A 25,494-nucleotide genomic window follows, 5' to 3' on the forward strand; every position below is an offset into this window, starting at 1 on the left:
TAAAAAGTAAAAATCTCAAACTCTCAAAATTTACCAAACTACACACTTTATAATATTTTTCTCTCTACTCATTTGTTATTTTCTTCACAAATGAGAGATCTATTTATAGAGTTTCATTACACATAATCCAAAAATAAATTCATCATTACATACATCATCACACACTAATTTTCAATATTCAACACCTAATTTTACCTAATTTTCAACATTCAACATTCAACATTCAACATACACATTTTAATATTATATTTTCAACATAATTTATTAGGTTTATTATTATATAAAAGCTATAACTCACTTTTTGTGTTTTTTAAAATACTTTTAAATTTTTATGTTTGTATCAATGAATAAAGATTCGTGATTCAATTATGTATACGAACATATATCTCTATATTATATTTCATACGCATAAATCATAATATAAATATATTAACTTGATATGTTTTTTTCCCTAAAAATTTAAGATTTTTTAAATAAAGTTATTAGGTTTAAAATTTTAAATTAAATATTTTTGTATGAATTACATTTGTTATAATAATAAAATTGATAGAAACTCCTAAAATATATTGGGAATTTGTTTCTGGAAGTATCATCCATTCCATGGAAAGATGGTTTCCGAGTCAGATACGCGCTTCAATTCAACTTGAAATCACTGTTGAAACCTACCCAAAATTTGTGGCTGCGCAGCCACAGCCTCCATCGAAAGACACGTTCTTTGAGAACTTGTCGTAGAAGCCCGCCGGTGCAGTGGCATCCCACTAATTATGGCCTCCAAAACTGTTGTTATTGCATGGTCTCCCCCATTACCTCATCAAACTACAGTCTACCCTACATGCTCTTTCTCAATTTTCACTCGTATCTAGGTTTCAATGGTTTTTTAGGGGTTCTGGAGAAGATGGGTAGTTGGGAATTGGAAACAGTGAGGAGAAAGAATGGGTTTGTGCCATTTCTGCTCTGAGTTCTAGCAACGTTTGCTCTGTAGTGGCCGGCAGCCGTAACTCCCTTGCTATATGTGATGACGGAAAGGTTCTAATTTTGAACTCCTTTATCTTGGTTTTACTGTATTTGATGATATGTCTATACTGTGTTTGATAGTGTGCTTGTTTGCATGATGCTTGTGATGATTTAGTTATTTACATGGGGCTGGAATCAAAGGGGAACACTGGGCCATCCACAGGAAACCAAAAATGAGAATGTTCCCAGCCAAGTTAAGGCACTTGCCAATGTCAAAATTATTCAGGTGTTTCATGGTTTCTTTTCTGTGACTTATTTATTTATTTGTTTTTTTGACAATGGTGCAGACTTTGGCATTCTTTGTAAGTAAAGTGTTCTGGTTTTGATCATAGGCTGCTATTGGTGGCTGGCATTGCTTGGCCGTTGATGAACAAGGTCGAGCTTATGCATGGGGTACGTCTACTATTTTTGCTCAGTACCATTTTTTAATGTGTTTACATTTTATAGAGGCCAAGTGAGAGTGGAAAATGTTGAAGTTTCAGCTTTCAAAGTTATTTGTGGTTAATAAGTGGAAATTTTGATCTCGTGCTAGGATAGTTTCGTGATTCATATGTGGACTAAAAAGTAGAGTTAGCTCCTTTTATTTCTGAACGGTGAACCTTCTTCGGTGCAGGTGGGAATGAGTATGGACAGTGTGGTGAAGAACCTGAACGGAAAGAAGACATGGGCAAACCTGTCAGAAGAGATATAATCATTCCACAGCGATGTGTGCCAAGACTTTCTGTTCGTCAGGTGGTTAAACTTCCGTATCTCAGTTTTAAGCATGGAAAATAATCATTTTAATACTTCATTCCCCTCGGATAATTGGGTTAATTAATATCAAAAAAATTGTTGCAGTGAACTTGTACTGAATGAAACATTTCAATATCAAGAATAGCTGATAATTATTCTTCTAGATGATCTATGATTACCATCGACATTTGTTCATGTTTGGCCCCAAAGACTTAGAATTATTTTTTATCAACCCAAGAAGCAGCATTTGACTGTTTTTGCCATGTGTTTGATTTTCTAATGTATATGCAATACGCATGCGCCAAGCCACTAGTCAGATTCACCGGTGACAGTCATAACTTTTTCACCTCACAGGTAGCTGCTGGTGGAACTCATTATGTTGTTCTTTCCCGAGAAGGACATGTATGGACATGGGGTCAACCATGGCCTCCTGGAGACATGTATGTTTGGTTTACTGAAATCTGTGATAAATATATTATTTCTTTTCTGATTTTTTCTTATGTTACTGTCATTCATTGGATTAAGTAGCTTAGTTAGTTGCTTACACTTGTTTAACGTCAATCAATCTACAGAAAGCAAATTTCGACCCCAGTTCGAGTGCAAGGTCTTGATAGTGTTAGGTTAATTGCAGTAGGTGCATTTCACAATTTAGCTCTTCTTGACGATGGAACTTTGATTGCTTGGGGCAATAATGAGTATGGTCAGCTTGGAACTGGTGATACCCAGCCAAGATCACAACCTATTCTTGTCCAGGGCCTCTCTGATCTTACTTTGGTTTGTGTTACCATCCTCTATATATACTCTGTTGGCCATTAGTTTCCTTTTTCCATTGCATAGAATCTTGTGAGCATTTTATTTTTGCCACCAGTCAGTGATTGTTTCATTATATCAACTTCAACTAACTATTGTGGTTGATTTTTATAGTAATGATAATTTCTGAACAAAAGACGGTGAATAGAGATGGAATTTTGAAGGTTATACGTTATGAAATTACTGATATCACATGGCAATAACAATTTGGAGTTCTATGGAAAAGAGTATAGTCTAGAACTTACCGTCATAATAAATTTTGAGAAATAGAACATCTTTGATTTTACTTATGGTTGGACTTAAGCGATTCTCTGCATTGTTGTCCAGGTTGATATTGCTGCTGGAGGATGGCATTCTACCGCTTTGACTGATGATGGAGAGGTATATATTATGTCTCTTCATTCAGCTAAAAATTTGTGCATTTGAACACATGTCGGTGCTTCTATCTAGTTCATGTTTTTCTTTAGGTGTATGGATGGGGCAGAGGGGAGCACGGAAGACTTGGATTTGGAGATGACAAGAGCAGCAAAATGGTTCCTCAAAGGGTTCAACTTTTAGTGGGCGAGGACATTGTTCAGGTTCTTACATGTATCAGCATCCTTGCGATTCTTATATTAAAAATTTGTAATGACTTAAATAAAAATGCAACAAACGAAATGCTCCTTCAGCTTTCCATTCATTTCGTTGCTTTCATAAAAATTGAGTAACATCAGTTTTGCGTGACTGCATGTGTAACGCCCCAGATTCGACGACTGTCCTCACTGTATCAAGACGGGTCTTTCCAGCGTGCTTATGTCCTCACTCACACGCACCCTGGGAAACTTCCCAGGAGGTCACCCATCCCAAAATTGCCCCAAGTCAAGCACGCTTAACTTTGGAGTTCTTATGTGATGAGCTACCGAAAAGAAGATGCACCTTCGTGATATGAGTAGTACCAATCAAATCTTTTAAGCCCTCTTCAACTGTTCAGTCCATTACATTGCCCAGTCTCGGAATCCCTCTCATTCCCGTGTGGGTCAGTTCATTCATGTTCCCTTCACCTAGAAGCCTGCCAGGAGCCGCGCATTGTCCGTGCAACTGATGGCACCGGCGATCACCCCCCGCCCTCTTCGGCCCCGGGCCTCACATGCCCACCAGCTTCCGCTTTGTTCGTCCCCGAACCACACCGTACTAAGAGAGGTCGGCTCTGATACCACTTGTAACGCCCCAGATTCGACGACTGTCCTCACTGTATCAAGACGGGTCTTTCCAGCGTGCTTATGTCCTCACTCACACGCACCCTGGGAAACTTCCCAGGAGGTCACCCATCCCAAAATTGCCCCAAGTCAAGCACGCTTAACTTTGGAGTTCTTATGTGATGAGCTACCGAAAAGAAGATGCACCTTCGTGATATGAGTAGTACCAATCAAATCTTTTAAGCCCTCTTCAACTGTTCAGTCCATTACATTGCCCAGTCTCGGAATCCCTCTCATTCCCGTGTGGGTCAGTTCATTCATGTTCCCTTCACCTAGAAGCATGCCAGGAGCCGCTCATTGTCCGTGCAACTGATGGCACCGGCGATCACCCCCCGCCCTCTTCGGCCCCGGGCCTCACAGCATGTGTGTCATGGTACTTAAAACACCTTAACTCACATTCTTATAGTATCATGAATTTGGGTATAGACTAAGCCAAATTCTAGCTTTTGCTCTTTAAGACTGTGTTGACACATCTATGCTTGTTACGAATTTAATATATCTGTTAATGGCTTCTTTTCTTTTCTTTGTTTTGTGGTTTGTCCCTTTGAGTAATTAGGCAATTTTATGATGTGAACATTTTGTTTTGTTATTTATAGCATGCTTCTTTGGAAAACCAAATATAAAAACTTCTGTTTTTTTTTTTGCAGGTTTCTTGTGGAGGTACTCACTCCGTTGCATTAACGAGGGATGGCTGCATGTATTCAGTAAGTGCTTTACAAATCTTTTAATCTTTTTTATGCAAAAATGAACGTACCATCAACCCACCAAGAGGTATACGCTCTTCAGAAAAATAAACAAGCAATATATGCATCTTTTTTATGCATCAAATGGACATACTATCAGCCATTCAGCCCACCAAACGGTATATGCTCTTCAGAAAAATAAACAATCAATATATGCCCTTCAGGAATATAAAAAACAATGTAGATAGCCGCAAACAAAATAAAAATGTTTGGAACATCAACTCTAATGTTATATATTTTCTATCCCTGACCATTTGATATAGGTTTTATGTACATAGTCTTGAATAAATATTGATGAACAAAATTCACCAATTCGACTTAATTCAGTTGAAATCGGAAAGTTCTGTTTTTCTGTTTTGGAACATCAGCTCTTGTGGTTAATACAAGGTATTTATTTAATGCATCTCTGTAACACTCAATAAATGCTTCGTTTTCTCTCTGCTGTACATTTTTCCGAGTGTTGAAACTCAATCAGGAACCCAAGATGAGCAAAACTTTCTATTTCCAATTCACGTTTAACTTGAATCCAAGTGGTTTTCAAGGCAGTCATGCAAAACACATCTGACTTAACTTGATGCTTGCAGTTTGGACGAGGGGACCATGGACGTTTGGGATATGGACGAAAGGTGACAACAGGGAATCCAGCTGAAGTTCCGATAACAATTCCACCTCCTAAAGGCATCAGAGGCAGTGCAGCTGAAGGCCGGTGGTGTGCTAAACTAGTTGCTTGTGGTGGCCGTCATACTCTGGCGATAGCCGAATGGCACTCTTCTGAGGCGGATCACGAACTCTGAAGCGCTAAAAAGGTAATGGGTCTACGAGAAATGGCTTAGTTTGTTATTTTGTAGTAGAAAACCTTGTATAAGAGATATGGGGTACTGTGAGATACCTTGGATTTGCGTCTTGTACTTTTTCCATCTGCCGTGTAACTTACTAACACTAATATTTGTTTTACAATATTAGTTTTTTGGAGGGGAAAAAATACCCTACTAATTTGCTTTTTTGTTAAATTGCACGATCTAATTGCCATAAATACCATCGGAGGTTTGGGGAACTAAATTGTCCCCTGAAAGATTGTTCTAATCGCCATAAATACTTGCGAGGTTTAAAGAACTACGATGTGTTCCAAAATGTTACGGAAGATTTCTGTTTCCGTCACCGATCTGTCACATCAGTATCACAAAGCTTTACTAGAATAAATAGATATTTTTTGAAGCAACGAAACATCTCTAGTTATCAAAAATCTTGCAATTTTCCACTTCTTACAACTCAGAAATGCCAAGATTCTAATATTCACCACATGATAATCACTTGGTTCAGACTTACACGAACGTTAACCTTGTGGAAACCCGAAAGATTGTGAACTTGGAAATTGTGGTACTATTTTTTGAGGTTCCCTTAACGTTGGTAAGTCGGCCCGAATCTGCTGTTAAAGACGCCAGCATGCAGACGAAGCAGGTAGAGTAGTTGGATGAGACCCGATATCGCAATAAACGCTTCCAGTGTTTGTTGTGATTTGCAAGCTTAAAATCAAGAACCGGTGATGGATGCAATGGATATTCTATGTTAATTTAGACACCTTACCAAGCTAGCGTTTACCCGTGTCCTCCCACTATGGTTTGTTTGCAAACCAGGCGCTGTTTCAATTAGCAAAGAGCATATTGTATGTTTAGAACACAAACAAGCTTGGGGAACGCAGGATATGATGCAGGCACGAGCAATTGAAATGCATAATATTTTAGACTATCTTTTGACAACATTAATAATAAACATATTTTATATGGTGGAGATTGAAGATTAATATATGTGATGCATACCCAAAAGCAAGAGCAGTAATCCCCCATGAGATAACAACTCAAAAAGCGGGAGCAAACTGTGCCTAGAAATATCGCAAGCAGTTTTGAGATGGTTCTTGGCTGAATAAATATATCAGTTTTATAATTATGTTTTCAAAAGAAATATTTTATGTTATTTTTTAACCATTAGCTCTTATGAAATTTACAATATGGAATTTACGGTCTTTCCCCGTTTAATTCAATAAAACATGAGAAATGAAAGCACTTCATGTTGTTTGGATTCCAGTGAGATGCAAATTCAACGTCCAAATGGTGTTAGCGTGTAATCAATTTACAGGGAAACGTGTCAGTTTGCAATAGGACATTTTCGCTGCATTATAAACATTTTATGGATATCAGAGCAATTATGGAGTGTGCATCTAACATTAGGAATTCCACTCCTCCTACCTAATTATTTTCCTCTTATATATGAAGTCAAGTTTAATGTGCTCGAATAACCTTCTAGTTTTGTGTAGTCCATATATGTGTAGAACACGAAATTTTAGTCTTGATGGTGTATTTTAATGGCTGTGTCATTTGGTACTAATTTTCACTTGCCAAAATGCTTGTAGTATGATGCTAATTGTTCATCTGGCTATTCCTGTGACAATGGCTCTCAGATGATTTGTGCACTTTATGTTGTTTCCTGCATATTTTAAGATATTCAACTTTTTAATTTTCATTTATTCAAATTAATGTGAATATTTTAAATTATTCATTCTCATAAAAGGTTTATGATTGGCATTTCGTTCATAGGTATGAAGGGGCTTTGGATCCCTGGATGTCCTCCTTGTGGAATATATTATATCAAATGAATCCCAAATTACTTCCAAATGGTCCAGTTTTTGTCAATCCAGATGCAGCTTTAATTGATCGACCTAGAGCACAAATTATATATCATGACATCAATGAAGGGGTACCACCAGTTTCAAATGCCACAGGTTACTTGTTTCTTAGATATTTGGTGAACATGAAAGTCCAACAAGTCTTCCATATTTCATTGTTTCATTATTCCTCGATATTATAATGCATTGATGATATCCGAAGTTTTTATTTTATTAGAAATATGTCTATGTTTCTGCCACTATAAGATCGTATTGAAGTGAAAACTCTGTACAGGTTTGAAGTATCTTGAGATGCAGGTTGAGAGGACCCGTTCAATGACTCCTGCAGTACCTTCTGGGAAGAACAGGCATGAGTGCTTCCTGAAAATGGTATTATCATCATATTTTGTCTTTAGCAGTAAAATAGTTGTCGTGATATTCTGTTTACCTGTTCAGTTGTGCTTTCTTCATCTACAAGTGTTTTGAGTCTTTCAAAACTATTCCGTCAAATTTCAGCAGTATCGCATATCTTTCTTTCTAGGGATAAATCCTTGACTTGAGAATATTTGAAAGTGTGTTTTTCTGACAGAAATAGAAAAGGTTTCCGATCCATAGGAAGCCTGTTTTGACTATAATTTTCCCACAACCTACTGACAAGAACACTGATTGTAAATTTGTAATGATGTATATATAGATACCAAAGTTTTTATGAGGCCACACGTGCTTCCAAAAGCAACTTCTTTTGGTTCATGAATTTGATTAGTTACAATATAATGACAAAGCACTTGATCAAACAACTCTTGTCTGTTTGTTCTTTCTGACAACATTCAAATGCTTTTTGTTGTTGGTTGGTTGAGGGGCTGATGGAAGTGTGTTTTAGCTACAGGTTGATCTGGAAACCTTTGACTTGCATTTTGTTTCATGTGCACTGAGTTTTTCCCAGCTAGTTAATTTTCTTAAGAAATGCTTGGGTACTAGAGGGATGAGTTGATTTGTTTTTTTCAGTTCATCTGTCTATTTGAAACTCATGTGCAAGGTATATAAGTATCCATAGGTTACACATGCTCCTACTGGTAAACATGAGTATTGAGTTGTTTGAAAATATGATAGATATGAACAGTTATCATATATATCGAATTTGCACCTTAGTGATCAAGTTTGTTTGTAATTATAGACCAAGAATCTTCGATTAAGTAGAGAGGGCAGTGGGAAGGATGTGCGCCACTTTGAGTTCGATGTTGTTTCATCTGTTAGTCATGCTAAACATTCTCAAATAGGCAGTTGTCCGTTTTCTTTTATGGTTAAAACCATACATATGTTCTTTTCTATTAATGTGTTGTGTTCATGTCTGCAGTCAATAGAATATGAAGTGGGCGATGTTCTTGAGATTCTTCCAGGTCAAAGTTCTGCCGCAGTAGATGCTTTCATACAGCGTTGTAATTTGAACCCTGAGTCTTACATAACTGTATGTAGTTCTCCATTTGAATTTCTTTATCGGTGCTTTTTCTTGAAGATTTTTTCAGTGTTTTCCGTGTGCCAATATCACAAATGTAATACTATCCCCTCTTGATCGTTCCTTTAATACTTTTTTCTATGTCTTGTTTAATCATCAGTTGTCCATACATGTTACACGGACCACTGGACTCTTGCATTGGTTACCATGATAATTTTATTATTGGATTTGAATGTATGCATTGTATTCGCAATAAAAGGAAAGCCAAGAAGGGATTTGGAGCTTTGAAGTTAGACATGAGCAAAACATATGACCGCGTAGAATGGAGATACTTGGAAGCCATCATGTTGAAGTTAGGCTTCGCTGCGAGTTTTGTAAGGCTGATCTTAAAATGTATATCTATTGTCTCTTATTCATCCGTGTTAATCACAATACTTATGGTAAGCTGATCCCAGAGCGTGGTATTCGTCAAGGTGATCCTTTATCTCCATATCTATTTGTTTTATGTGCTCAAGGACTTTCGGCCATATTATCTCTTGCGGTGCGAAATAAACTGTTTCAAGGAGTTAAATATGAAATGGAAAAAACATAGACAAGCCCACGAAATGAGTTTGATCATACCTATAAAACTTCAAAGACTCTTATTCCACATCGCGAATAAAAAGTTAATACAATACATGAACTTCTTATTTGATGGATTCAAAACCATCATAAACTGCAATGCTTCTCTAACTAAACAACCAAAGCCTATAGCCACAAAAAAACCTAGAGAATCAGAATAAAAAGCCATTATTCAACAAGGAACAAGTTTACAACGACTTTTGAAAGGGGAATTCCAACAAATACATAGCAATCCAAAATTAAATTGCAAAATGCCCATTTACCAAAAATGAAAGTGCCCAGAAAGAATCAGAAGCAGGATTTAGCTAAAACTCCGTTGCCACATAAAGTTCGATTCTTTACACTGAATTACAGCAAACTGTGAGCCAACTCAAAAAGCGGGAGCAAACTGTGCCTAGAAATATCGCAAGCAGTTTTGAGATGGTTCTTGGCTGAATAAATATATCAGTTTTATAATTATGTTTTCAAAAGAATTATTTTATGTTATTTTTTAACAGTTCTAAATAATTTCATTATTCATCAATCTACATTAATATGGCACTAGCCACCGAGGCACACGCGTTGCGTGTGTCATTAATATATGAGAATAATATATTAAATCTTCGTGATTTTACAATACCATGAGAGTAAAAACATTTGTACTTGATCCATGAAAAGCCAGAGATTCCAAAGCTTAAATAAATATGTCAAACTCAATTTCTTACCTCACATGATATATGTGTTGATCTTAAAAAATAATATTCTTTTGAAGCAGTAATATCATATCATTAGAAATAATGATAAACTTCAATGTAAAAGAAGTAAAAAAATTAGTCAAAAAAATGTCTTAAAAATATAAGAACTCTGCTAGATCTTGAAAGTTTGAGTTTAAAATCTACCACCCAAAATGTAAATTTATCTCTAAAGATTATAATAAAACAATGTATAAGAAGTCCTAATATAATGATTTCGTGAATCTGTTGAGAATATGTGAGAGATTAGATCATAAGATCTTGAAGCTCGTAATAAATATATTATCTCACCTGCAAGATCAAAACAAACAGATGAATCTGATATGACCACTAATATAAAGTAACATAATAAATCATAGAACATAAACTATTTGATTGTTAAAAACAAACCAGATGAAGATGAGGGCGATTATATCTAATCCATTGAATTGAGTATGCGATTTATACAAATGCTTTGTTTGCAACCATTGTCCTTCAGCTTTTGAGAAAAAAATACAAAGGCAATTATGAATAAAACAATGTATCTAATGAATGTTTGAGTTGGTATAGTAGGTTAATAGGCCACTAATGTTGAAGGCTGGTTTTTGGCTTCCCCTTTTAATCTTAATGAGACAACTAAGATGTTAATATTCGACCATCCTACTATGTCCTCGTCAGAACTCAAATATAACATTATTATTCACAAAGAGTAGATACCAAACCTTGTGGCCTTAGGAACAAAACTCGGGCTTCAGATTGAACAACTTGAAGGCTCTACTACCTCGAGCGTGAAATTTGAACGGGGGATCTAGCAACCATGGGCATATAGATCTCTCTCAGCACCACTGTTTCTGTTTGAAATGAATTATCACTGATCTTAGATCAGTTAGCCAAAGTTACTGGATTTTTTTTATACACATTAATCTTGACATCTCTATCATTCATATAGGGTTCTTAAATTTTTTGAAATTCGTTAAAGTTCAACAAAATTCATCACCATCCTCGATAAACAAAAAGTACATAAGCTTTTGTTTCTAAATTTTTTTTAATAAAATATTAATTGTTGTAATCATTTAGGTCTGAATTCAATAAAATTTTAACAAAATTCATCACCATATTCAGTAAACAAAATGTACACAAATCATCAAGAGACCACCTTTAGTTGTCCAATAAACATAAAAACACATTTTGAATAATTTATTAATGGGAAGGCCAATCATTGCATAGATTCAATAAAATACATGATATCAAAATAAGACTATCCCTAGCGCAAAATAAAGACAGTCAACACTCCTCCAAAATTACAAATGTGAAAGAAAAACATACTAAATTCGTCTTTGTTTTCACTAAATTTAAATCCTCTATGTAAGAGTACCGAGAAAAAATGTTCAAGCCTTATTTGCAGAGAAAGCATACCAGTATAATCGATCATCTTCTTCAAATACTCCCAGAAGATTTGAAAGATTTGAATAAAAGTATTAATTATGATTTATTAAATATTTCATAAATAATGAATATGGAGATAAGCCACTATGTGTTTTTCAGGTATAAATTGATTTTCGAGTCATATGACCTATACAGGTGAGGCTTCACCTATGCTGCTCTCTTTACCATCTACTTTCCTGATTTATTCTGAACAAAAAAGACTTAAATCATCTTTTCTTCCTCCTATTTCTGAACATGATTATAATGTCATATATCAAATGTGTAGGGAGAGGAGCTGAGAAAGATGATTGGTTCTCCTGCTTACACTGAATGTAGTTAAATGTATTCTCGAGATTCAATATTCAAGTTTTTAGTTTCTTTTATTCGTACCTTCACTCTTTCAACATGCTGCACTCATTTACCTCATTATGTTTTCCCAACAGAATGTCACAAAGTCTGGATTAAATGGGTAGCATTTAACCACCACTGGCCTGACTCCCGAACCTAACCCATGATCTCAGTTTGGATGTGACAGTCCAAACCTCTGGAAAATTTAATAGACTGGAATGAAGAACAAACCTTCTCTTGCAGCTTTCAGCTCATCTGCCTAAATGAAAGAAAGGAAAAAGATGAGAAATTGGAACCAAAACATTTAGCATGATAGCACCATCCTTCAAGTGTATAAGCACAGTTTCATCATTTCCTGTTACTTTCTAAATAAATGAAAAGAGTGATTCAAGTCTCTGCTGGTTTTGGAAGCCACCAATTTAACATATTGTTTTAATTCCTCCCTAATAAAGGGATCAATATTTGAACTGTCAAAAGGCAACAAAAAGTTGGCGGTCTATTCAGAACTGAGAACCGTAAAACTTACAATGGAATATGTGCACCATGCATGAGGTGTTTAAATAGCTCAGCAGTTCTAAGGCTCTTAATTTTTTGGCATTTCAATTTTTACATGTACAGAGTTTTTGCAACGACAAAACTAAGAAATTTTTCAATGTTCTGATAAATATATATATTTTTAGTTAAGAAAATATATTTTCCCAACATGCTAGTTTCTAGTTTCTTTTATTCGTACCTTCATTCTTTGAACATGCTGCAATCATTTACCTCGTTATCTTCTGCTATCAAAGTCGTGCTCCAGCCACCCAAGCAAAAGAAAAAGAAGAGTAAGGCTCAAAAGGCATGTTCTATATTGTGATCAGCATTATGCACAATAAGGACAATAACCCACCATTGTTTCTCCTCCATCAACTTCATTTGCTTTTCCCTCCTCAAAGTAGGAACCGTTGTCTGCCTTCGCTTGCTCCAAGTTCTAGCAATTCGTTTAGATGACTTAAACCCGAATAGTCAAGTCATATGTAGTCAATTGCCCATTGTGTTTTGATTTGTTTTATCTTGTTAATGTCCATTTTAATTACACACAACTGCAATATTTTAATACATGTGAGAACTGAGAACATAAGTCAGCCATATGAATCGCAATTCTAGAATCTAGAAGTAAATTAGATTGACGCAAACGATTACTGCTTTAATTGATGGATCGAGACAGTTTCCAGAAATTGCAAAAGAACGCTGTCATATTAACAACTACGTGCCGTTTCAGCCTGACATTAAACGCAATTCGAATTAATTATGAGCCAAAATTCAACCAAAAAATACATTACCTCAATCAAGCCTGTGTTCTCTCGGCACCTTCCTTGGTAAAGTAACTCGAATCTTCTGCAAGAGGACCAGATAATTTTCAAAATACAAAATTGAAGTACCTTAAGAAACTTGTCTTTGCTTGAACATAAAATGAAAAAGATTACAAAAACTTGCATCTGTGGCTATTCTGGAGTTAGCTCATCATGCGAGTCAAAATCCAAAGCAAACAGATTAAAGAATCTGTAGTGCCTTGTTATCCCGATCACTTCGAAAACTTGAGGATCAAAGAGCTAAAAACAACATAGTAATCTTTCATCAATCACGGAAGGACCCTTATGATTTCTTGGCCAGAAAATTAAATTTGAACCGACAGACAGGAGGCTGGCGATCGAGTGCAATGGATGTGGTGTTGAGTTCGTCGAGGCCTCAACCGAGTATTTGTTGGAGGAGATCGTGGATTTGGAGGAGATCCACCTTGTAGAGACGATTTGTGAAGGTAAATCAATTATATCTGAGAGAATCGTGGTGCGTAGTTGTGTGGAACGGTTTGCTGGAGATGTGGATTGATTTTGAATGAGATATTTTTGAGCTGAAACAAAAGGGCAAAATGGTCAATAAAAAATTGGTGTCCGCTTCGACAGTTTTTATGTGTCTCTCATCTTTAATAAAATAGTAGAGATATTGGCATAAAAAAAATGAAATAAATTTTCTACATTTTTCAAAATATTGCATATAATTAAAAAAATTAAGATCTTTTTTGATAACAAAATATAAGATATTTCAACTTATTGATAATTGTTTTATTGTGTTTAAAATAATATTTTTTTGAAAAACTTTGTGTGAAAATCCATAAAATAAATATTTTTCTGTTTCATATAAAAATCTCACCAAATCAAAGTCCCATATTTTCTTTCTCTGTTACCTTATTTATTAATCAATATATTGCAAAAAATTTCATTAGAAATTTTTAAAATTGTTGTGAAAAAGTAAAAATTTATGGTAAAAAGTAAAAATCTCAAACTCTCAAAATTTACCAAACTACACACTTTATAATATTTTTCTCTCTACTCAATTGTTATTTTCTTCACAAATGAGAGATCTATTTATAGAGTTTCATTACACATAATCCAAAAATAAATTCATCATTACATACATCATCACACACTAATTTCAATATTCAACACCTAATTTTACCTAATTTTCAACATTCAACATTCAACATTCAACATACACATTTTAATATTATATTTTCACACTCCCCCTTGTGATGATGATCATATGATTGTCTTCATTACGTGTTTTTATACTGCCTCGTTAAAAACCTTACTTGGAAAAACCCATTGGGATAAAAACCATAGTAAGGGAAAAAGAGTGCAGTCACGTAAACTCCCCTGATGTTGACATGAACAATTCTTCACAAATTTCGTAGATTGTGCATCCCAATATTATATTGTGCTTTCTGAATATTGACGTAAGAAGTGTCTTTGTGAAGAGATCTGATGAGTTTTCACTTGATTGAATGTGACGAACATCAATACATTTATTCCTTCTCAAGCTCCTTGGTGAATGCCGAAGAACTTGGAGGAATATGTTAGTTTCTGTCGCTTTTTATGTATCCTTCTTTCATTTGAGCAACACATGCAGCATTATCTTCATATAGTATAACAGGCTTCTCATCGAATGATAATCCGCATGAAATTTGAATATGTTGGGTAATTGATTTTAACCACACACATTCACGACTTGCTTCATGTAGTGCAATAATCTCGGCATGATTTGATGAAGTTGTTACGAGCGTTTGTTTCTGTGAACGCCAAGATATTGCAGTGCCTCCACGAGTAAATACATATCCAGTTTGGGAACGTGCCTTGTGTGGATCAGATAAGTATCCAGCATCAGCATAACCAATTATACTTGGATTAGCATCTTTTGAATACAAAAGTCCCAAGTCTGTCGTTCCTCGTAGATAACGGAATATATGTTTAATTCTGTTCCAGTGTCTCTTTGTTGGATATGTGCTAAATCTTGCCAACAGATTCACGACAAAAAATATATCAGGCCTTGTACAATTTGTAAGGTACATAAGGGCACCGATGGCACTTAGATATGGTACTTCTGGACCAAGAATATCTTCATCATCTTCACATGGACGGAATGGATCCTTTTCTATGTTTAATGATCTAACAACCATTGGACTCTTTAAAGGATTTGATTTATCCATATTAAAACGTTTAAGGATCTTTTCTGTATAATTTGTCTGGTGAACAAACATTCCACATTCTTTTTGTTCAATTTGCAAACCCAGACAATACTTGGTTTTTCCAAGATCCTTCATTTCAAATTCTTCCTTCAAGTATGACACAACTTCTTGAATTTCCTTACTCGTTCCAATGATGTTTAAGAACGTGTCTTCGATGGAGGCTGTGGCTGCGCATCCACAAATTTTGGTAGGGTTCAACAGTGATTTCAAGTTGCATTGTGAAGCGCGTATCTAGACTCGAACCATCTTTCCATGGAAATGGATGATATCTCCAGAACAAATGTCCAAATATAGTTTAGGAAGTTTCTATCAATTTTAATTATTTAAACAAATTATAATTCATACAAAAAATAGTAATTTAAAATTTTAAACCTAATACTTTATTTAAAAAATCTTAAATTTTTAGGGAAAAAACATATCAGTTAATCTATTTATATTATGATTTATGCGTACTGAAATACTATATAAGAGATATATGTTTCGTATACATAATTGAATCACGAATCTTATTCATTGATACAAACATAAAAATTTAAAAGTATTTTAAAAAACACAAAGTGGTATAGGCTTTTTTCTAATAATCAACCATAAATTATGTTGAAAATATAATATTAAAAGTGTAGTTGAATGTTAAAATTAGTAAAATTAGGGTGAATATTGAATTAGTGTGTGATGATGTATGTTAATGATGAATTTAGTTTGTGGATTATGTGTACTGACACTCTAATCTATAGATCTCCTCGTGTGAAGAAACATAGCACATTGTATGAAAAGAGAGAAAAATTAATAACGTGTATAGTTTGGGTAAATTTTGAGAGTTTTGAGATTTTTTACTTTTTTACCGATAATTTTACTTTTTCATCAACAATTTTAAAAATTTCTAATGAAATTTTTTGCATTAATGATTAATAAATAAGGTAACAGAGAAAGAAATATGGGACTTTGAGTTTGAGTGAGATTTTTAAATGAAACAAAAAATATTTATTTTATGATTTTCACACAAAGTTTTTCAAAAAATATATATTTTAAACACAATAAAACAATTATCACAAGTTTGAAATATCTTATATTTTGTTTATCAAAAAGATCTTAATTTTTTTAATTATATCATAATTTTGAAAAATTAGATAAATTTATTTCATTTTTTTTTATGCCAATATCTCTACTATTTATTAAAGATGAGAGCACATAAAAACTGTCGAAGCGGACACCAATTTTTTACTTGACCATTTTGCCCTTTTGTTTCCAGCTCAAAAATATCTCATTCAAAATCAATCCACATCTCCAGCAAACCGTTCCACACAACTACGCACCACGATTCTCTCAGATATAATTGGATTTACCTTCACAAATCGTCTCTACAGGTGGATCTCCCCAAATCCACGATCTCCTCCAACAAATACTCGGTTGAGGCCTCGACAACTCAACACCACATCCATTGCACTCGATCGCCAGCCTCCGTCTGTCGGTTCAAATTTAATTTTCCGGCCAGAAATCATAAGGGTCTTCCGTGATTGATAAAGATTACTATGTTGTTTTTAGCTCTTTGATCCTCAAGTTTCAAAGTGATCGGGATAAAAGGCACTACAGATTCTTTAATCTGTTTGCTTTGGATTTTGACTCGCATGATGAGCTAACTCCAGAATAGCCACAGATGCAAGTTTTTGTAATCTTTTTCATTTTATGTCAAGCAAAGACAAGTTTCGAAAGGTACTTCAATTTGGTATTTTGAAAATTATCTGGTCCTCTTGCAGAAGATTCGAGTTACTTACCCAGGAAGGTGCCGAGAGAACACAGGCTTGATGGGGTAATGTATTTTTGGGTTGAATTTGCTTCTCATTAATTCGAATTGCGTTTAATGTCGGGCTGAAACGGCACGTAGTTGTTAATATGACAGCGTTCTTTTGCAATTTCTGGAAACTGTCTCGATCCATCAATTAAGCAGTAATCGTTGCGTCAATCTAATTTATTTCTAGATTCTAGAATTGCGATTCATATGGCTGACTTATGTTCTCAGTTCTCACATGTATTAAAATATTGCAGTTGTGTGTAATTAAAATGGACATTAACAAGATAAAACAAATCAAAACACAATGGGCAATTGACTACATATGACTTATCTATTCGGGTTTAAGTCATCTAGACGAATTGCTAGAACTTGGAGCAAGCGAAGGCAGACAACGGTTCCTACTTTGAGGAGGGAAAGCAAATGAAGTTGATGCAGGAGAAACAATGGTGGGTTATTGTCCTTATTGTGCATAATGCTGATCACAATATAGAACATGCCTTTTGAGCCTTACTCTTCTTTTTCTTTTGCTTGGGTGGCTGGAGCACGACTTGATAGCAAAAGATAACGAGGTAAATGATTGCAGCATGTTCAAAGAATGAAGGTACGAATAAAGAAACTAGAAACTAGCATGTTGGGAAAATATATTTCTTAACTAAAAATATATATATTTATCAGAACATTGAAAATTTCTTAGTTTTTGTCGTTGCAAAAAACTCTGTACATGTAAAAATTGAAATACCAAAAAATTAAAAGCCTTAGAACTGCTGAGCTATTTAAACACCTCATGCATGGTGCACATATTCCATTGTAAGTTTTACGGTTTCTCTATTCTGAATAGACCGCCAACTTTTTGTTGCCTTTTGACAGTTCAAATATTGATCCCTTTATTAGGGGAGGATTAAAACAATATGTTAGATTGGTGGCTTCCAAAACCAGCAGAGACTTGAATCACTCTTTCATTTATTTAGAAAATAACAGGAAATGATGAAATTGTGCTTATACACTTGAAGGATGGTGCTATCATGCTAAATGTTTTGGTTCCATTTTCTCATCTTTTCTCTTTCTTTCATTTAGGCAGATGAGCTGAAAGCTGCAAGAGAAGGTTTGTTCTTCATTCCAGTCTATTAAATTTTCCAGAGGTTTGGACTGTCACATCCAAACTGGAGATCATGGGTTAGGTTCGGGAAGTCAGGCCAGTGGTGGTAAATGCTACCCATTTAATCCAGACCTTTGTGACATTCTGTTGGAAAACATAATGGGGTAAATGAGTGCAGCATGTTGAAAGAGTGAAGGTACGAATAATAAAGAAACTAAAAACTTGAATATTGAATCTCGAGAATACATTTAACTACATTCAGTGTAAGCAGGAGAACCAATCATCTTTCTCAGCTCCTCTCCCTGCACATTTGATATATGACTTTATAATCATGTTCAGAAATAGGAGGAAGAAAAGATGATTTAAGTCTTTTTTGTGACACCTTGACCCAAATTTTAAATAAAATACAGCGGAAATTTTAAACTTTTCTTTGTAGGGAGGAACGGCTAACATTTTATAACACAAGCATTTACAAATATTTTCCAACAAAAGCAAATACATGATCATTCAAATGATACAACAAAATACAAAATATCATTCCTATGATCATGTCAAAATAGCCTTCACATCCCTCTTCTATGCAATATGACTCCAGTCCCAATCAACTTCCCGGCTGGTCCCTCTTATCTGCATCACATGAAAATAACTGAAATGAGTATAAACTCAGCAAGTGGAACTCTTACATATCAATAACATAATCTGTAAAACATTTCTTGAAATCATAAAACCATCCTCTTGAAACATATCGTATCAATTCATATCATATCATAACATAAAACTATATTGATGGTATTTCTCTTGCTATGGGGATTGATATCAATAGTATCTATAACTGTGGGTGCAAATATCCCATCGAAATAAATCGATAACTGTAAGGGATATAAGCCTATAGGCGATGATCATCTAATTGCATGCAATGCTCTGACTATATATCTATCAATCCGGAAACCTTTGAAATCTCTATTGCATTTAAACATCACTTTGTAACTCTTATCTTTTCTTTTGTATTCCCTTTTCTATAAATTGAGACATAAATGCCTCCAATATAAATATCAAGTCTATCAATACATAACAATAAAGCAATTGAAGGGAATAACACTTTGAATCATTTGAAACACAATACATATAACATCATGTGAGCAAAAGGATGAAATTCCACTTACAACCCACTTGAACACTTGGTTCTATCTCTGAGTAACACACCTACAACAATAATCCATCAAATATACCCATCATCAACTCAATATACAACAATCCATAACAATAAATCCATAAAATCAACTATAACAATCACCCAAATCACCACTTCTCTAAAACCAAGCATAACCAACAATAAAAGCTTACCTTAGCTTCCTAGAGCGACAAGGAACCTCGATCTCAACTCAGAAATCCAACTAACTCTTGAATCAAAGGTAGGAAATCAAAGTAAATGAGAAAACCCTTGTTCCTTGAGAGGAAATCTCGAAAAATGGAGGAAAAAAAATGGGAAAGAAATGAGGTCAACCACTCTAAAGTACACTTAAAATCTCGACCATGCCTCTACTGTACCTCACCGCGGGTTGCGGTCCCTCAAGCACCGCGGGTGCGCTGCTGCTTCGCCCTCAAACAGTTCCCAGAAAAATACGACCGCAGTTGCGGTCCCAAACTCACCGCGGGTGCGGTGCCACACCGCAGGTGCGGTGCCAATTCTACCGCGGGTGCGGTGTTGCCTCGGCAAATCCACCATAAATCCATAAAATATGACCGCGGGTGCGGTCCTTGCAAGAGTGCGGGTGCGGTGCTGTCACGGCGAAGACAAAATCCAAGGCAACTAAAAATCAAACCGCAACAACTCAACAACAACCACACAACAACTATAAGCAACTATACCTCAAAACAATAATAACCAACAACTATACTATAACCCATACACACTATAAACATCTAAATCACATAATCCATAACAATAATCATACGAAACTTAAATCGTACCGTTCACCGGGCTAGGCTATTACATTTTTGTTCAGAATAAATCAGGAAAGTAGATGGTAAAGAGAGCAGCATAGGTGAAGCCTCACCTGTATAGGTCATATGACTCGAAAATCATTTTATACCTGAAAAACACATTGTGGCTTATCTCCATATTCATTATTTATTGAAATATTTAATAAATCATAATAATACTTTTATTCAAATCTTTCAAATCTTCTGGGAGTATTTGAAGAAGATGATCGATTATACTGGTATGCTTTCTCTGCAAATAAGGCTTGAACATTTTTTCTCGTACTCTTACATAGAGGATTTAAATTTAGTGAAAACAAAGACGAATTTAGTATGCTTTTCTTTCACATTTGTAACTTTGGGAGGAGTGTTGACTGTCTTTATTTTGCGCTAGGGATAGTCTTATTTTGATATCATGTATTTTATTGAATCTATGCAATGAGTGGCCTTCCCATTAATAAATTAGTCAAAATGTGTTTTATGTTTATTGGACAACTAAAGGTGGTCTCTGATGATTTGTGTACATTTGTTTACTGAGTATGGTGATGAATTTTGTTAAAATTTTATCGAATTCAGACCTAAATGATTACAACAATTAATATTTTTAAAAAAAAATTTAGAAACAAAAGCTTATGTACTTTTTGTTATCGAGGATGGTGATGAATTTTGTTGAACTTTAACGAATTTCAAAAAATTTAAGAACCCTATATGAATGATAGAGATGTCAAGATTAATGTGTATAAAAAAAATCCAGTAACTTGGCTAACTGATCTAAGATCAGTGATAATTCATTTCAAACAGAAACAGTGGTGCTGAGAGAGATCTATATGCCCATGGTTGCTAGATCCCCTGTTCAAATTTCACGCTCGAGGTAGTAGAGCCTTCAAGTTGTTCAATCTGAAGCCCGAGTTTTGTTCCTAAGGCCACAAGGTTTGGTATCTACTCTTTGTGAATAATAATGTTATATTTGAGTTCTGACGAGGACATAGTAGGATGGTCGAATATTAACATCTTAGTTGTCTCATGAAGATTAAAAGGGGAAGCCAAAAACCAGCCTTCAACATTAGTGGCCTATTCACCTACTATACCAACTCAAACATTCATTAGATACATTGTTTTATTCATATTGCCTTTGTATTTTTTTCTCAAAAGCTGAAGGACAATGGTTGCAAACAAAACATTTGTATAAATCGCATACTCAATTCAATGGATTAGATATACTCGCCCTCATCTTCATCTGGTTTGTTTTTAACAATCAAATAGTTTATGTTCTATGATTTATTATGTTCCTTTATATTAGTGGTCATATCAGATTCATCTGTTCGTTTTGATCTTGCAGGTGAGATAATATATTTATTACGAGCTTCAAGATCTTATGATCTAATCTCTCACATATTCTCAACAGATTCACTAATCATTATATTAGGACTTTTTATACATTGTTTTATTATAATCTTTAGAGATAAATTTACATTTTGGGTGGTAGATTTTAAACTCAAACTTCAAGATCTAGCAGAGTTCTGATATTTTAAGACATTTTGACTAATTTTTTACTTCTTTTACATTGAAGTTTATCATTATTTCTAATGATATGATATTACTGCTTCAAAAGAATATTATTTTTTAAGATCAACACATATATCATGTGAGGTAACAAATTGAGTTTGACATATTTATTTAAGCTTTGGAATCTCTGGCTTTTCATGGATCAAGTACAAATGTTTTTACTCTCATGGTATTGTAAAATCACGAAGATTTAATATATTATTCTCATATATTAATGACACACGCAACGCGTGTGCCTCGGTGGCTAGTGCCATATTAATGTAGATTGATGAATAATGAAATTATTTAGAACTGTTAAAAAATAACATAAAATAATTCTTTTGAAAAACATAATTATAAAACTGATATATTTATTCAGCCAAGAACCATCTCAAAACTGCTTGCGATATTTCTAGGCACAGTTTGCTCCCGCTTTTTGAGTTGTTTATCTCATGGGGGATTACTGCTCTTGGGGGATTACTGCTCTTGCTTTTGGGTATGCATCACATATATTAATCTTCAATCTCCACCATATAAAATATGTTTATTATTAATGTTGTCAAAAGATAGTCTAAAATATTATGCATTTCAATTGCTCGTGCCTGCATCATATCCTGCGTTCCCCAAGCTTGTTTGTGTTCTAAACATACAATATGCTCTTTGCTAATTGAAACAGCGCCTGGTTTGCAAACAAACCATAGTGGGAGGACACGGGTAAACGCTAGCTTGGTAAGGTGTCTAAATTAACATAGAAAATCCATTGCATCCATCACCGGTTCTTGATTTTAAGCTTGCAAATCACAGCAAACACTGGAAGCGTTTATTGCGATATCGGGTCTCATCCAACTACTCTACCTGCTTCGTCTGCATGCTGGCGTCTTTAACAGCAGATTCGGAGCCGACTTACCAACGTTAAGGGAACCTCAAAAAATAGTACCACAATTTCCAAGTTCACATCTTTCGGGTTTCCACAAGGTTAACGTTCGTGTAAGTCTGAACCAAGTGATTATCATGTGGTGAATATTAGAATCTTGGCATTTCTGAGTTGTAAGAGTGGAAAATTGCAAGATTTTTGATAACTAGAGATGTTTCGTTGCTTCAAAAAATATCTATTTATTCTAGTAAAGCTTTGTGATACTGATGTGACAGATCGGTGACGGAACAGAATCTTCCGTAACATTTTGGAACACATCGTAGTTCTTTAAACCTCGCAAGTATTTATGGCGATTAGAACAATCTTTCAGGAGACATTTTAGTTCCCCAAACCTCCGATGGTATTTATGGCAATTAGATCGTGCAAATTTACCCAAAAAGCAAATTAGTAGGGTATTTTTTCCCCTCCAAAAAACTAATATTGTAAACAAATATTAGTGTTAGTAAGTTACACGACAGATGGAAAGAGTACAAGACGCAAATCCAAGGTATCTCACAGTACCCCATATCTCTTATACAAGGTTTTCTACTACAAAATAACAAACTAGGCCATTTCTCGTAGAACCATTACCTTTTTAGCGCTTCAGAGTTCGTGATCCGCCTCAGAATAGTGCCATTCGGCTATCGCCAGAGTATGACGGCCACCACAAGCAACTAGTTTAGCACACCACCGGCCTTCAGCTACACTGCCGCTGATGCCTTTAGGAGGTGGAATTGTTATCGGAACTTCAGCTGGATTCCCTGTTGTCACCTTTCGTCCATATCCCAACGTCCATGGTCCCCTCGTCCAAACTGCAAGCATCAAGATAAGTCAGATGTGTTTTGCATGACTGCCTTGAAAACCACTTGGATTCAAGTTAAACATGAATTGAAATAGAAAGTTTTGCTCATCTTGGGTTCCTGATTGAGTTTCAACACTCGGAAAAATGTACAGCAGAGAGAAAAACGAAGCATTTATTGAGTGTTACAGAGATGCATTAAATAAATACCTTGTAATAACCACAAGAGCTGATGTTCCAAAACAGAAAAACAGAAGTTTCCGATTTTCAACTGAATTAAGTCGAATTGGTGAATTTTGTTCATCAATATTTATTCAAGACTATGTACATAAAACCTATATCAAATGGTCAGGGATAGGAAAATATATAACATTAGAGTTGATGTTCCAAACATTTTTATTTTGTTTGCGGCTATCTACATTGTTTTTTATATTCCTGAAGGGCATATATTGATTGTTTATTTTTCTGAAGAGCATATACCGTTTGGTGGGCTGAATGGCGTGATAGTATGTCCATTTGATGCATAAAAAAGATGCTATATTGCTTGTTTATTTTCTGAAGAGCGTATACCTCTGGGTGGGTTGATGGTACGTTCATTTTGCATAAAAAAGATTAAAGATGTGTAAAGCACTTACAGAATAAATGCAGCCATCCCTCGTTAATGCAACGGAGTGAGTACCTCCACAAGAAACCTGCAAAAAAAAACAGAAGTTTTTATATTTGGTTTTCCAAAGAAGCATGCTATAAATAACAAACAAAATGTTCACATCATAAAATTGCATAATTACTCAAAGGGACAAACCACAAAACAAAGAAAAGAAAAGAAGCCATTAACAGATATATTAAATTCGTAACAAGCATAGATATGTCAACACAGTCTTAAAGAGCAAAAGCTAGAATTTGGCTTAGTCTATACCCAAATTCATGATACTATAAAGAATGTGAGTTTAGGTGTTTTAAGTACCATGACACACATGCAGTCACGCAAAACTGATGTACTCAATTTTTATGAAAGCAACGAAATGAATGGAAGGCTGAAGGAGCATTTCGTTTGTTGCATTTTTATTTAAGTCATTACAAATTTTTAATATAAGAATCACAAGGATGCTGATACATGTAAGAACCTGAACAATGTCCTCGCCCACTAAAAGTTGAACCCTTTGAGGAACCATTTTGCTGCTCTTGTCATCTCCAAATCCAAGTCTTCCGTGCTCCCCTATGCCCCATCCATACACCTAAAGAATAACATGAACTAGATAGAAGCACCGACATGTGTTCAAATGCACAAATTGTTAGCTGAATGAAGAGACATAATATATACCTCTCCATCATCAGTCAACGCGGTAGAATGCCATCCATCCAGCAGCAATATCAACCTGGACAACAATGCAGAGAATCGCTAAGTCCAACCATAAGTAAAATAAAGATGTTCTATTCTCAAAATTTATTATGACGGTAAGTTCTAGACTATACTCTTTTCCATAGAACTCCAAATTGTTATTGCAATGTGATATCAGTAATTTCATAACGTATAACCTTCAAAATTCCATCTCTATTCACCGTCTTTTTTTCAGAAATTATCATTACTATAAAAATCAACCACAACGGTTAGTTGAAGTTGATATAATGAAACAATCACTGACTGGTGCAAAAATAAAATGCTCACAGATTCTATTCAATGGAAAAAGGAACTAATGGCAAACAGAGTATATATAGAAGATGGTAACACAAACAAAGTAAGATCAGAGAGCCCTTGACAGGAATAGGTTGTGATCTTGGCTGGGTCACCAGTTCCAAGCTGACCATACTCATTATTTCCGCAAGCCATCAAAGTTCCTCGTCAAAGAAGAGCTAAATTGTGAAATGCACCTACTGCAATTACTAACACTATCAAGACCTGCACTCGAACTGGGGTCGATTTGCTTTCTGTAGATTGATTGACGTTAACAAGTGTAGCAACTAACTAGGCTACTTAATCCAATGATGCCAGTAACATAAGAAAAAATCAGAAAGAAATAATATATTTATCACAGACTTCAGTAAACCAAACATACATGTCT

General features: G+C 35.0%; 1 pseudogene; it reads left to right on the forward strand.

The window, feature by feature from the left end:
* The first annotated feature begins 581 nt into the window (after positions 1-581).
* LOC140816032 (ultraviolet-B receptor UVR8-like) lies at positions 582-23,532 on the forward strand (annotated as a pseudogene).
* Positions 23,533-25,494: the final 1,962 nt, after the last annotated feature.

This window comes from Primulina eburnea, chromosome 16, assembly GCF_022965805.1.
Source record: "Primulina eburnea isolate SZY01 chromosome 16, ASM2296580v1, whole genome shotgun sequence".
Classification (NCBI taxonomy): Eukaryota; Viridiplantae; Streptophyta; class Magnoliopsida; order Lamiales; family Gesneriaceae; genus Primulina; species Primulina eburnea.